The sequence below is a fragment of the Vipera ursinii genome (assembly GCF_947247035.1).
Source record: "Vipera ursinii genome assembly, chromosome: 8".
NCBI lineage: Eukaryota > Metazoa > Chordata > Lepidosauria > Squamata > Viperidae > Vipera > Vipera ursinii.
The window spans coordinates 2,548,338-2,562,527 of NC_139519.1; the positions used below are offsets into that span (position 1 = coordinate 2,548,338).

General features: G+C 46.5%; 1 protein-coding gene across 1 annotated transcript in view; it reads right to left on the minus strand.

Annotated features, from left to right (window-relative positions):
- Window positions 1-237: 237 nt before the first annotated feature.
- The window catches only part of BOLA3 (bolA family member 3), a 460,366-nt gene continuing 446,413 nt past the window's right edge, over window positions 238-14,190 (minus strand). The window contains exon 7 of the transcript XR_014493187.1: window positions 238-268. The gene's annotated coding sequence lies outside the window, so the exon portion shown is untranslated. The remainder of the gene's footprint in view (window positions 269-14,190) is intronic.

Sequence of the window (14,190 nt, forward strand, 5' to 3'; positions counted from 1 at the left end):
CCAAATGCAACCTTACAGTGGCGTAGCGTGGGGGGTGCAGGGGGGGCCGGCCGCACCGGGCGCAACATCTGGGGAGGGGCGCATTAGATGCATTTTACTTTAATTACATCAGTATTTTCATAACAAACAATACACGTGCTTGGGGGGGGTAAGGGTTTCTTTAACTAATCTAGTGGAAGAGACTCGAGTGCTAAAATCCACGGCTTAGGGGGGCGCAAATTACTTGCCTTGCCCCGGGTGCTGACAACCCACGCTACGCCACTGCAACCTTAATAGATCATTCGTATTTACCTTGACTTACAATAAAAAAATTTTTTTATGACCCTGTAGTTCCTATTCGGGATAGAGTTGGGGTGAGTGAATGGAGCTGTGTGTTTACTGGCCAGATGCCCTTCCTGATGCCACATCGAGTTCACAGCAGATATTTTTTCTTGCTGCCCTGGGAGAGAATCATCTGCCACTACCTAGGATTGAACTCTCAACCTTCTGACTAGGGGGTGAGCATCTTCACCACTAGACCCCCATGCTGCTTCACCTGAGGATCAAAACATCTACCACTACCTTGACTTACCATCATAACCTAGCTGAATTTACATAACTAAGTCATGCTGGTTGTTAAGTGAGTCATCAACATTGTGGTTGTTAAGTGAATCCATTGTTTTCAATGGGCATTTTTTTCCAGATACCAGAAGTAAATGCAAAAAAAAGATGTAAATGGTGGTCATGTGATACTGGGATTTTGCAGATGGTCATAAAATGCAAGCCAGTTGTTGACCACCCAAAATGCAACTAGATAACTGGGGGGGGAGGCTGATGTCCTAACTTCATATTTGGGTTGTAAATACCTTTTGTAGGGGGGTGGGGTCCATCATAACTTCAAGTGGTCACTAAGCAACTGGTTATTAAGCAAGACTCTGTATTCTTTGCCTTCCTCAAAATACAGATAGTCCTGCCCATTCCACTTGTAAATCAAAAACTCTTAGAGTGAATCTCGTTCCTTTAGTGACATCACTCACTTCCTCATTAAAACGCATGCGGCTTGTTACGTAAGCATGAGGTATCTCAGGGTGGGGAGGGCCTAGTGATGGAACAGGCCCCCAAGGCCTCCCTGACCCACTAAGATACCTTGTGCTTCCCCCTCCCTTCCTGCCACGCTGGACTCACCTGGAAAAGATCTGTCTCCTCTCTGCCGCGGTTCCTGCTGCTACTCTGACCTGAGGCCAGGGGTCCTGTACACAGCCCCCTGTGGCCCGATCCAGGCTCCAGAGGCCTGGAAAAGACCTCCGGAGCCTGGATCCATGGCTGCGGAGTGATTTTGTGGCCCCTCCATGGTCCGATCTGGGCTCTGGAGGCCTTTTCCAAGCCTGGATTGGGCCGTGGGGGGGGCTGCAAAATCGCTCCACGGCCATAGATCTGGTCTCTGAAGGCTTGGAAAAGGCCTCTGGAGCCCGGATCGGGCTGCAGAGCAGCTGCAAAATCACTCCACAGTCATAGATCCAGGTGGAAGAGGTCTTTTCCAGGCCTCTGGAGCCTGGATCGGGCTGCTGGGGGTCCATATAATTGCGGCCATAGATCCGGGCGGCAGAGGCCTTTTCCAAGCCTCTGGAGCCTCGATCCAGCTGCCAGAGGCATGTCAAAGTGTCCCCCGGCTTCGGTTTGGTTCTCTGTTGCAGAGAACAGAGGCCTAAAGAACCATGAGATCACGCGAGATCAGTAGTGTGAGATCTTGCTCCACTGATTTCCCATCATCTTGAGGACCCAGATTGTTGGGGGCAATTAAGCTGACTTTGTAATAATGCCGCTTGGGGTGTGTGTGAAAACCCTAATAAGCAGGCATATACATAGAATGAAGGCTACTGCTAAGTTTGTAAGCTGCCCTGAGTCTTCGGAGAAGACATGGAATTAAAATAAATAAATAAATAAAAATTTTAGGCCTCCATTCTCTGCAAACACACCGAAGGCCTGGGAGCAGCCAAGAAAGCGGAAGATTCTCCATCTTTGCAGGGTGAAAACTGAAGGCCTGGTGCCTAGGGAGACCTGGAGTGGGGAGGGAGGGAATAAACCGGGTGAGTGTTGCAGAGCCACTGCAGTCGCTTGTAAGGACGAACAACTGCTGTGGTGCTGCAATACTCATAGTTTTGGGAGTTGTTCATAAGCACTAGGGGGTGCTCATCACATAACTTTGAGCATTACCTGTGTTGATGTAGGTGGTGTAAGCACCTGCCTCAATTAGTTCTCTCAAGAAAGCAGAACTCTTGAAACTGGCATTATTTCAAAAGGAACTTTTATTGAGAGTTAATGACAGCAGGAGAGTAAGGCAAGATCTGAAATTTTTCCCATGTGAAACGTTACATTAAAAGTGCTCTTTCAAACCCCTTCAAACCCCTTGCCAGTGTCCAACCAGTCGGTTTGATCTAGCCAATCCATAGGTGTTAAATTGTGGGAAACCAATGAGCTGTCCCCCTCCCTCTTGGCACTAGTTTCCCCCCTCCCACCAGAATGACAGCATCCAAAATGAAGTGAAATGGAAATGTATTGAAAATACATTGAGGGTGTAACAGATGGTCTTTGTAGGCTGCAATCATTCCTGCTTCTTTGCCAACCTAATATTGAGAGGCTACTGGCCATTTCCAATAAGATTATTTTTCCTTTCAGCCCCCCTGTTTTGTTTTGGGTTACATGGAATTGTTTGCCTATATTTTAGAGTATTTTACTTTATTCAATTTAAAGCGTCATATTAGTTTAAATAACTGTTGCCAAGATTCTGGCTAAGGATCCGAATGAAGTAAATACACAAGAGTCATTTAGATCTCTAATGTAAAACTTTATTGGGTGCAGCATACCAGCACTAAAGAGTTGAAAACCAGTTCTGGCAATGTGGCGGGAAACGGATAATTAAAAGTCTTCTCCTCCCCTCTCTGACAGTTCAGGTCACATTGTCCAATTAATCCTCAGGCAGTTGTTATGAGAAGAACATGTCTGTTTGCCACAACATCCCTTCGGTGACCTTGGTTCCAATACAGATAGAATTCACCTGTGCATTCCAAACCTTCTCCTCCCCCCTCCCAACTGTAAGCAATCTAGAAGCATCATGGCAATCCTAACAACGTAAGCAATCTTCTTAGCTTGACAACTGTTTAAAAATCAGCTTCCCAGTCGTCTTTATTTTCCCTTAGATGGCCAGTAGGTGGAAGTAGTGTCATTTGCATTTAACATTTTCCTTCCATCTGCATGGCTTACTACTAAGAATAGCAGAGTTGGAAAGGACCGTGGAGGTCTTCTAGTTCAACCTCCTGCTCCAGCAAGAGACCCTATGCCATTCCAGACAAATGGCTGTCTCATCTCTTCTTGGAAACCCAGTGATGGAGCACCCACAACTTCTGGAGTTAGTTTGTAGTTTCCTGGATCCACTTTCCCCCCTCTTTTTGAAGATGGGAACCGTAGGAGGTCAGTACACCCCCCCACCCCCGAGAAAGAAACACTTTGGGAAGGTATTAAAAGGCAGAATATTATATTTCTCCAAAGGATCTTAAAGACAGAAAAGCAGGTTTTCTTAATAACCCCAAGCAGAAAGTAAGCAGGCCAGCTGTGTAGAAATGCAGATTTAATAATCCTATTCAGAAAGGTTGGGGGTAGGAAGGTGGGAGCTGAGGGGATTAGAAAGACAAAGACTCCTAGAACCAACAACCCCTCACTCAAAAATCAAACACAGGATATAGTCATCAGCCCCAGCCCCAGAGAAGCAGGACACAACCTTTGGGACATAATAGGACTAACGCCCACCACCATTAGAATACCAGAAAGGCACACTGAATCTCAGGTCAAAGTTCATGCCAAAGGAACAATTCCAAGCACAAAAGCCCAAGAAAGTATAAAAACCGATCACTCCCAGCTACCTCACTTCCAGTTTTCTCAGAGCCACATATCTGTCTGGCTCTGCTCTTCAATAAACCGCAACTTTCTTTCTAAAGCAGTCTCCATTTTGTTTATTCCCGGCTTGGACCCTGATGAAGATTTTTCTTTCAACAGAACCATATCAGCTCTTTTATAGTTCTCTAGTATTTCCCCTAAAAGGGATGCGGTGGCTCAGTGGGTTAGGATGCTGAGCTTGCCGATCAGAAGGTCGGTAGTTTGGCGGGTCGAATCCCGAGTGCCGCGTAACAGAGTGAGCGCCTGTTACTCATCCCAGCTTCTGCCAACCTAGCAGTTCGAAAGCACATAAAAATGCAAGTAGAAAAATAGGGACCACTACGGTGGGAAGGTAACAGCGTTCCGTGCGCCTTTGGTGTCTAGTCATGCCGGCCACATGACCACGGAGATGTCCTCGGACAAGCGCTGGCTCTTCGGCTTTGAAATGGAGATGAGCACTGGCCCCTAGAGTTGGAAACGACTAGCATGCATGTGCGGGGGAAACTTTACTTTTACCTTAGTATTTCCCCTATGCTCCAGGAGCTTCAAAAAATTTCATTCAGTGGTTCTGAGATTACATCTGCCAGCTCCTTTAAAACCTTTACTTTATTTTAGGTATATTATTATTCATTAAAATGTATGGATTAGCTTACTTTTTTAAAATTTCCAGAAAACAACCTAGGAGATACTTTGCAATTGGAATTTTTAATAATATGTTTGCAACATTAAATACATTTGGGAAGTCAGAGTGCCCAAAAAGGCTTTGTTTTAAACATCTTTTGCTGTTTGGGCACTTCCAGCGTGAACCAGCAGGGAAAATCTGTCACTTAGAAGCAGGCGTCCAATGGCTTTTTGGGTCTCAGAATCCCATCCTCTGGTGCCCTCTCTCTTTCGGTGAGGTTTTGTTTTATACGTTCTATATTCTTGCTATTCCAAGAGTATCCAGCCACAGTTTCACTCAAGGAACTATCAGCAGCTCAGAAGAACCAGATATTTTAGAATAGAATGGAATGGAATAGAATAGAAGCTGGAAGGGACCTTGGAGGTCTTCTAGTCCAGCCCCCTGCTCAGGCAGGAGAACCTATATCATCTTAGACAAGTTAAGGCTCTTCTCAAAAACCTCCAGTGATGGAGCACCCACGATTTCTGAAGGCCAGCTGTTCCACTGGTTAATTGTCCTCACTGTCAGGAAGTTTCTCCTTAATTCCAGGTTGCTTCTCTCTTTTGATCCGTTTTCATTGTTTCTTGTCCTGCCCTCTGGTGCTTTGGAGAATAGTTTGACCCCCTCTTCTTTGTGGCATCCCCTCAAATACTGGAATACTGCTATCGTGTCAACCCTATTTCTTTTTTTAGAGTAGCCAAACCCAAGTCCTGCAGCCATTCTTCATATGTTTTAGTCTCCAGGCCTTGGATCATTTTAGTTGCTCTTATCTGAACTTTTTCCAGTCTTATCTTTTTTGTAGTATGGTGACCAAAATTGGTTGCAGTAGTCCAGGTGTGTTCTTACTAGGCTTTTATAAAGTGGTACCAATACTTTGTATGATCTTGATTCTATGCCTCTGTTTATACAACACAGGATTGTATTAAATTTTTTGGCTGCTGCCTCACACTGCTGGCTCATAGTCAAGTGATCGTCCACTAGGACTCCAAGGTCCCTCTCACAGTTGCTGTTTTTGAGCCAGGTCTCACCTAATCTGTACTTATATCTTTGCTTTTTCCTGTCTAAATGTAAAACTGCTTTTCTCCACATTAAAATATCATTTTGTTGCATAGGGCCCATTGTTCAAGTTTGTCAAGATCTTTTTGGATCCTGAGTTGTCTTCTGGGGGGTTAGCTATTCCTGCCAGTTTATACCACCTGCAAACTTTTAGGTTTTCCAGTGTTCAGGTGGAGGCTAGACGGGCATCTATTTGGGATTCTTGCATTAAATGGCTGCTTCCCAACTCTACAATTCTATTATTTGGAAGGCAATAAAATAATTAGAAGTAGCTTTTGAAGCAAGAGTAAAGGCATTGTATTCTTAACCCCTTCATCAATGTTAGCTCTAGTGGTTAAGGCACCACTAGAAGGTTAGAAGGTTCGAAACCTAGGTGATTGAGTTCTAGTCCTGTCTTAGTCCTGCCTTGTTGACTCAGCCTTCCATCCTTCTGTGGTCAGTAAAATGAGGACCCAGATTGTTGGGGATAAATGCTAAGTCTGTAAATGCTCAGAGGGTGCTGTAAAGCACTATGAAGTCTTAAGTGCTATCGCTGTTGCCTTAGGCATGAAAGCTAACTCGGTAACTTTGAGACAGTAACACTTCCTCAGCCCAACCTGCCTCACAGGTTGGGGGAAATAGGAGGAGGAAGGAGTATTGGTGTTTGCCATCTTTTCCCCTTGCTCATGACAGGCTCCCCCCCCCAGCCCCTGGCAGAAAATGGGTTTACTGAGTTAAGCTTTGCTCCTAATCAATGATTTGCTGTCAACGGTGGAATCCTAATTAGGTGAAGCTAGATGGTTGGGTAAATCTTGGACTTTGTTGTCTCCCCAAAATTTAACCAGCTAGTAAATACAAGAGGGAAGCAGAAGTAGGGAATTTTCAAAGACTATGACTTCTTGATATGAGGGAATGAACTCATAGGTATTTCTGTAAATTGAAGGCTTTTCCAGCCTCGGTGAATTTTTTCCAGTGATTTTTACACATACAAAACAAGAATGCTTAGTGTGCCTCTTTTATTAACTTTTAAATCTAAGAAGTGCTGATGAAGAAAGGAACATAAAAGAGATAGAAGAGGGTACTTAAAAGTGCTCAGTGTGATGAAAAGTTCTTCTCTTCATTCATAAATGGGTCTCTGAAAGACAATGTATAAACATGGGTTAATCTTTTGGATATATGACAAAAAATTTCTGGCTGCTCTACAGAGTATAAATAAAAAATAAAATAAAATATACAACAGGTATAAACAGAAAAAATATGGAAGAAATGGTTTTATTCTATCCAGAAAGGTAGGACCATATAAGTAGCAGCACAGATAAAAAAAATCACACGAAAGTTGTCAAAGCTATTTGTTTAAATTTGTTCTTTAAAAGCCTTTAATAGATTAAAAATTGCCAAAAGAATCTAGAAGGCAAAGAGGAATTTTCTCTACAGCCATTCTTGACATCATTAAGAAGGGAAGGGAAATACCAGAGTTGAGTAACAATGCCCTTGTTCTAATCTCCTGAGACCACACGTGGTCACTGCATCCTAAGAAGAATAGAAGAGCTCAGAATGGTGCAAAAAGGAACAACCAAATTCTCTCTCTGTGTGTGTGTATGTAAACAGCTGGCCTTAAAGGAAAGCCTGCCCACATTGGGGCTGGAGTTCAGATGGCAGACACACGACAGGCACTCAGGATCATGCCTGTCAGAGACCACAAAGGCTGAAAGTAGCTCTCCTCCCTTTCTCACAATCTGAGATCTCGAGGGCAACCTAAAATTAAGCGCAGGGCGGTTCAGAGGGAAATGGTTTTTCACACAGTGTGTAGTGAAACCATGAAATCTGTTCCCAGGAGTTGTGAGAATGGCGGGCCCAAGGACAACCCTGTAGGCAGGGAGGCCTCAATGACTGTGGAGGGAAAGGATGTGGATTTATTCTCTGTGGTGCCAGAGGGTGGGACATCTCCAAACGCGAAATAAAGGAGAAATTTCCAGACCATGGGAGCTATTAGTCCCTCACTGGACGCTCTTGGTAGGCCGCCTTTTGTCTGGGATGGGCTGGAGATTCGTCCCCTGGTCAGAGGCCTGGTCTTGGTCTTGATTTTGAAGATCTGCAAGGTGCCCACCAAATCTGGGATTCTATAGATTAGAGCTTTGTGCTGGCAATTGCAATGAAGGTAATAAAGACTGGTTTGAGTTGCCCTTTGACCCCAGGCAGCCAATGGCTGGGAAGTGCCGGGAGGAAGGGCTCTTGCCTTCTTCCCCAAACCCTGTACCCTGCTGGCCCCCGTCTGCTCCGAAGGCCGGGCCTTGTGCCACTGCAGGGAACATCCTGCTCGGCAAGTTCCCCCTTAGGCCTGTTATTTTGCTAACAAGTATTTCTAAGTGTCAGATCTGCTGACCTCTCCCCTCCCAGTCAATACATTCATACATAATGGGACAGGAAAAGCAACGTGCCATCACTGCCCTCTCTCCCTTGCCACCTGTGCCCGTTGGCAAAGGGCTAGCATAGAAGGCTGACTTAGGTGCCCCCCTGCCACAGCAGCTGCAGAGCAAAGGGTGTCAAACGCCCCGCTGGACTTCCTTTACGGACCCTAAAAGAGGGGCCAAGAATGCCCTCCAGCTGCACTTCCATCTCGCCACATCTTGTGTGCAGTCCTGGACTAGGCTTGGGCTTCATTGCCTGGGCTGGCGTGCCTTCTTTATCATTAAAAGGAGTGCAATTGTACCATTTGAATAACTGAAATATTCATTGGACTGCTGGGCTGAATATCTGAAATCAGCCTGAAAAGAGGCTCTCCTATTAGTTATCAGAGACTTGAGGGTCTCTGCTACAGTCATGAAAAATGGTGGGGTTTTCTTGCTAACCTAGTTGGGGTGAGGGAACCGACTGTCATCTGTAAAACTGGGAGAGGGGCCTTTATGTTTCAGGAGAACCAGTTATATGAAGTCCAGGGTACAGTTGTCAACTTAAAAGATGTGCCAAGCCAGCTTTAAGAGCAGAGATTAAAATGCACCACTAAAATAAAAGAACTAAGTTAGTAGCCCTCATGCTCACCTAGTTAACAGGCTCTAATCAGTTAAGAGGAAACACCTTTTCTTCTTGGACACCCATCTATAGATAAAACACCCGTTCAGCCTTACCAATTACTCGCTCTTCTGAAGCTCTACAATCTCCATGTAAGCAGGCAGAATGGTCTCCCCCCAGGTGCCTGCAGGGGCTTGCATCATCTGATTGGTCCACAGCAGCTCCAGGCCATTCTCCGTCTTGATGTAACAGCCAGGCCGCTGTGCTGTGCTGGGTCCTGCTAAGCACTTCTCCGAGGGCTCTACCACCGTCACTGGCCCAGGAGGTGGACCCTTTGCATCATCTTCCCCCTAAGAAAAGAGGACAGGAGATCATTGGACTGGAAGGGCCAAGTCTGGGTCAAGGGGAAAGAGGGCAGCAGATGCCCCCGGGAAGCCTCCCAGCGGTCAGGAAAACTCTATGGGGGCTTTGGGCCAGTTTCTTTCTCAGCATCTCAGGACAGCTGTGGGTGGGGGGTGGGGATGAGAAGTGGGAGCCCTGCATATGCTGCCTCGTGTCCCGAAGGAGTTCCAAAATGGAAATAAAATTAGGGGCCTGGAGGCTAAAACATGTAAGGAATGGCTGCTGGAATTGGGTATGTCTAGTATAATGAAGAGAAGGGCGAGGGGGGACATGATAGTTGTTGTGTGGTGAGTTCGTTGCGCAGGAATGAAGACGAGGCAAGTGAGTTCAACAAAGCTCATGGTTTATTGCTTGCAGGATCTGAACTGAGAATTCGGCTGCAGCCTGCAGCAATTTATAGCCTGGCTCCTAGGCGGCAGCCAATAGGTTTGAAGCAACCCATTGCCACCTAGGGGCAGCCAATAGCAGCTCTGGAGATGGGGAGTCTGAGTTGCTGGAGAGCCATTAGCTGCTGGTGTTACAACTGGGCCCAAGACATAACACCTCTTCCCTCTTAGAACAGACATCATAGCAACAATTAGCAAACAATGCAAGTTACAAGATTTAACATCATAGCATCAGTTAGCCAGTTACATACTTTCAACACCAGAGTGAATAGGCTTCCATTAACAGCATTCTAGACAGTTAACTTCATAGCTCTGTTATTGTTTTAGTACAGTGACAAGTCAACAGTACAGACAACATTATAGTTTCTTTATTTTACAACATAATCAGCTAGATAAGTAGGAGGCTTGTGTGCCCTTGTGGAATGTCTCGGGGTTCCAGTCACTTTCTGGTCTACCAACTTACCCATCGGGCGAGGTAGACCAATGTCCCTTGATGCACTAGAGTCAAAGGGGTTAGATGCTCTCTGGCTGGCCTCTCCTGGTTGGCCCACCCCAGAGTCAGGTTGCTCAGCAGAGTTAGCACAGCGGTTGTTAGAATCTGGTTGGCTTGCTCCTTCAGGGGATCCATGTTGCACTTCTGGACTCTGCTCCTCTACGCCCAGTTCCTGATTGCTTATGAAGGAAGGGTCTTGAGAGTCCATGTATGGGCTGGCTTGGCTGCAAGTTTGGGGACTTTGGGAGGTATTTATGATGCAGCCCTCGCTTAGTGGCCGTTCTGGAAACTGTTTCCTGAGTTGATCAATGTGGCGTCTGATGATTCGCCCTCCCTCCAGCCCCACTTCGTAAGAAAGGGGACCAGATGATTTGGTAATTTTACCAGGGACCCACAGATTCCCATGTCCATAGTTTCTGGCCCAAACCCAATCGCCCATTTGCAGCCCCCTTGGGGGTTTTGGTCAAGAGGCTTCTGCTACCACTCTATCTGGATGCAACCTGTCCGGTTTAGTGATCAGTCACCACCCCCAATGAAGTACTGCAGGACTTTTGCCTGTAGCAGTGCAGGGCATAGAATGCTGGCAAAGTAAAAAATCTGCCAGTCTGTGATGCCATTCCCCTGTAACTATGCATTTAAGTGACTCCTTCATGGTCCTCACCATACGTTCAGCTTGACCATTAGAGGACAGGTGAAAAGGGGCAGACATTGCATGTCTGATGAGGTTTGCTCTTAGGAAGGCCTGAAATTCAGCAGCACTGAATTGGGCCCCATTGTCTGAAACTAAGACATCTGGCAGCCCATGTGTGGCAAAGAGTTTTCTCAGCATCTGGATGGTCCTAGCAGTAGCCATGTTTGCAACTGGGATTACTTCAAGCCATTTAGAGTGGCTGTCTACCACTATGAGGAAGAGCTGTCCCTGAACGGGCCCAGCATAGTCTATGTGAATTCTAGACCAGGGAGTGTGCATTTCCTCCCACCTGTGAACTGGGGTGTGTGGCATTTCCAGCCTTGATTGCTGGCGTGTATAACAACCATGTACCTGTGCTTCAATGTCCTTGTCTAGGCCAGGCCACCAAAGGTAAATTCTTGCTAAAGCTTTCATTCTGACAATGCCTGGATGGCTTTCATGTAGTGACTGTAAAACTCTATTTCACAGTGAAGAGGGAATTATGACTCTGTTTCCCCATAGGATACACCCCTTGTGAGCTGATAGCTCACATCTTGTAACGAAGTAACTCTAGAACTCAGAGCCTGGGCTTTTATCCAACCACCCCGTGTGTACCCATGACAGCACTCTACTAAGTGTTTTGTCTGTAGCTGTTTCTGCAGCTATGTCCCCAGCGTGGAGGGGAAATTCTGGCAAGTCCTGAATGGACAGAATTTTGGCCACAGGGGCCGGGTCTGGTTCCATTAGTGGCAGTGGGAGTCTGCTCAGGCCATCAGCATGGCCCATTTCTTTGCCGGGTTTGTGAACCAGCTTAAATGTGTATGCAGATAGGAAAATAGACCATCTCAACATTCTTGGGGAAAGTATGTGGGGAGTTTGTTTGTCTGTTGTGAAGAGTCCCAACAGTGGTTTGTGGTCTGTGAAGACCATGAAGTCCCTGCCATATAAATAGTCATGGAATTTATTCCTGCTACAATGGCTAAGGCCTCTTTGTCAATTTGAGCGTAGTTACGCTCAGCAGAGGACAGTGTCCTTGAATATAATGCAATAGGGACTTGTGTTCCATTCTTTTCTAAATGACTCAAGACTGCCCCCACCCCATAAGGAGATGCATCACATGCTAAACAGACTGGTTTAGACTCCCTAAAATGAGTTACAGTAGATTTAACTGACAATAGTACCTTTAGGTCCTGGAAACTTTTCTCGTGAATGCTATTCCATTTCCATGGAGCTTTCTTATCTAAGAGCCTGTGAAGAGGCTCTGAGACACAGCTGTGGCCTCATCAACTGGCAATTGCTGATAGGCCTGTGCCAAATCTAATTTTGCAAAAACAGTGCCCCCTTGCAAAGAAGCTAAAATGTGGTTCACCACTGGGACAGGGTAAATGTGTTGCTTAAGGGCTTTGTTAATTGTACATTTATAGTCTGCACATATTCTAATTTCTTCGTTGGCCTTAAGTGGTGTGACTATAGGAGTTTCCCACTCCCCACCATCAACTGGTTGTAAAATGCCCTGTTCTACAAGCTTGTCTATTTTTGAGTCAATTTTATGTTTGAGGGCAAAAGGGACCGTTCGGAGCTTAACCCTAATGGGGACCACGTTGGGATCTAGCTTGAATGAGAGAGGCGGGCCTGTGTATGTTCCTAGGGCTGAATCAAAAACGTCTGCAAAGTCCTCGCAAACTGACATTAGATTCGCAGCTTGTGTCCGGTTGATACCGGTTACTTGAATGCCTAAAGCATCAAACCAATCGAGTCCTATCAGACTCGTTCTCTGGCCTCCTACTACTATGACATCCAGGTACCCATAAAACCCCTTAAATTTTACAGCCAAGTTGGCTTCCCCCTTAACTTTGACTTGAGCGTTTTGAAAATCAGTTAAAATTATATCGGAGGGCCTTAGCTTGGCCCATTTTCTGCTGCGACTGCACACGAAATTAAAAGTGTCCAAGGAAATAATGGAGACAGCAGAGCCTGTGTCCAACTCCATTTTACAGGAGACGACTTGTAGCTCTACCTGCAGTTTAAATTTTGGTTTGAGGGGGCGTTGGGCCCCGGTGCGGCATACACTTCTGCGGCTTTTACAAAACCCCACACTAAACAGTCCCTGGGCCCCGGTACCTCTCCTGGTCGGATCTTCCGACTGGTGTTTGGGTGGCCGGTCCCTCTGGCGAGCTCTGCAAACTGCTGCGATGTGGCCTGTTTTGCTGCAGGCCCTGCATGTGGCTGACCGGAATCTGCAATCAGCGCATTGGTGGCTGCCGCCACAACCTTTACATCTAGGTAAGAGAACTGCCTTGTAAGGTGCCTCTTGCTATTGCTTGCTGCTGCGGTGCTGTGCGTCGGGCTGCTTGTGTAGCTTGTTGACTTCAGGGTCTTCTTCCTCTGAAGATTCCTCCGAGCGTTTGGCATCCTCGTGGTGGACTGTTTCTTCATGTTTCGCTGTTTTGGCAGGCTGGACGGTTTGGACTGCACCCCCGGCGGCTTCGTCTGCCATAACTTCATCCTGGGCTTCCAAGAAGGTTAAATTCGGTCTGGCAAACAGTCTTTGTTGGAGCGTTCGGTTCTGTAGGCCGCAAATGAGCCTGTCTCACAGTTGCTCTTCTACATCAGAAAATTTACAAAGGCGTGCAGCCTGCCTCAAGGCCGTGATGTATTCTGACGCTGTCTCACCAGGCTGCTGCAATCGCTGTTTGAAAGTGTAACGCCAAGCAATCACCGACATCTTTGGCTGGAAATGCTCTCCCAGCTTCTTCTTAAGGTCAGCGTAGGAAACTGACTCCAGCGGCGTCGGGGTGAACAGATTTTCAGCCAGGTCGAATGTGGCTGGGCCGCACACACAGAGCAGCATGGTGGCCTTCAGCCCATCTTCAGCTACCTGGTTTACCCGGAGGTAGTTTTCTACCTGGAACAAGTAGGATGGCCATCCCTCTGGACACTTGATATTGAATTCGCGAAGCCTTCCGACCTTGGGTGTCTTCTGGTCTACTCAGCTGGTTCCTGCGTCTTCTGACCCTGCTTCTCCGATGCCCAGGGACTGATCCACTGAGCGCGTGGTCGCTAGTGTGTCTGGCCGTAGTGGGGGGGGGAAATGCCTTTTCCCTCCAGGCGTGCACTGCCTCTCCCCTAGTGAACTTCAGCTCTTTTGGAGAAGCAGGATCCCACCCTCATCGCCAGTGTTGTGTAGTGAGTTTGTTGCGCAGGAATGAAGATGAGGTGAGTTCAACAAAGCTCATGGTTGCTATAACCATATGGTCCTCATTGCAATGGGTTATTAATGTACATGATGATGTGTTATTATGCTTGCTATGTTCCAAATTATTAGAAAAATAAACCTCTGAATCTTAAAGTAAGAATTATTGGTTTGTGTTGCTGCCTCTTGTCTTTTCCATTGGGTTTTTCCCACAACACTATGATCGTGTGTATCTATCCCATCAACCCCAAAGAAAGTCCAGAGTGGTATAGGGTCTCCTGCCTGAGCAGGGGATTGAATTAGAAGACCTCCAAGGTCCCTCCCAACCCTATTATTCTATGTTCTATGCTCTGAATCGCTTCCCACTCCTCTCCTTTGGTGGAATCAGATTCACATGCTGGCTGTCCAGCTTGCAGCTCTTTCTCCTGGCTT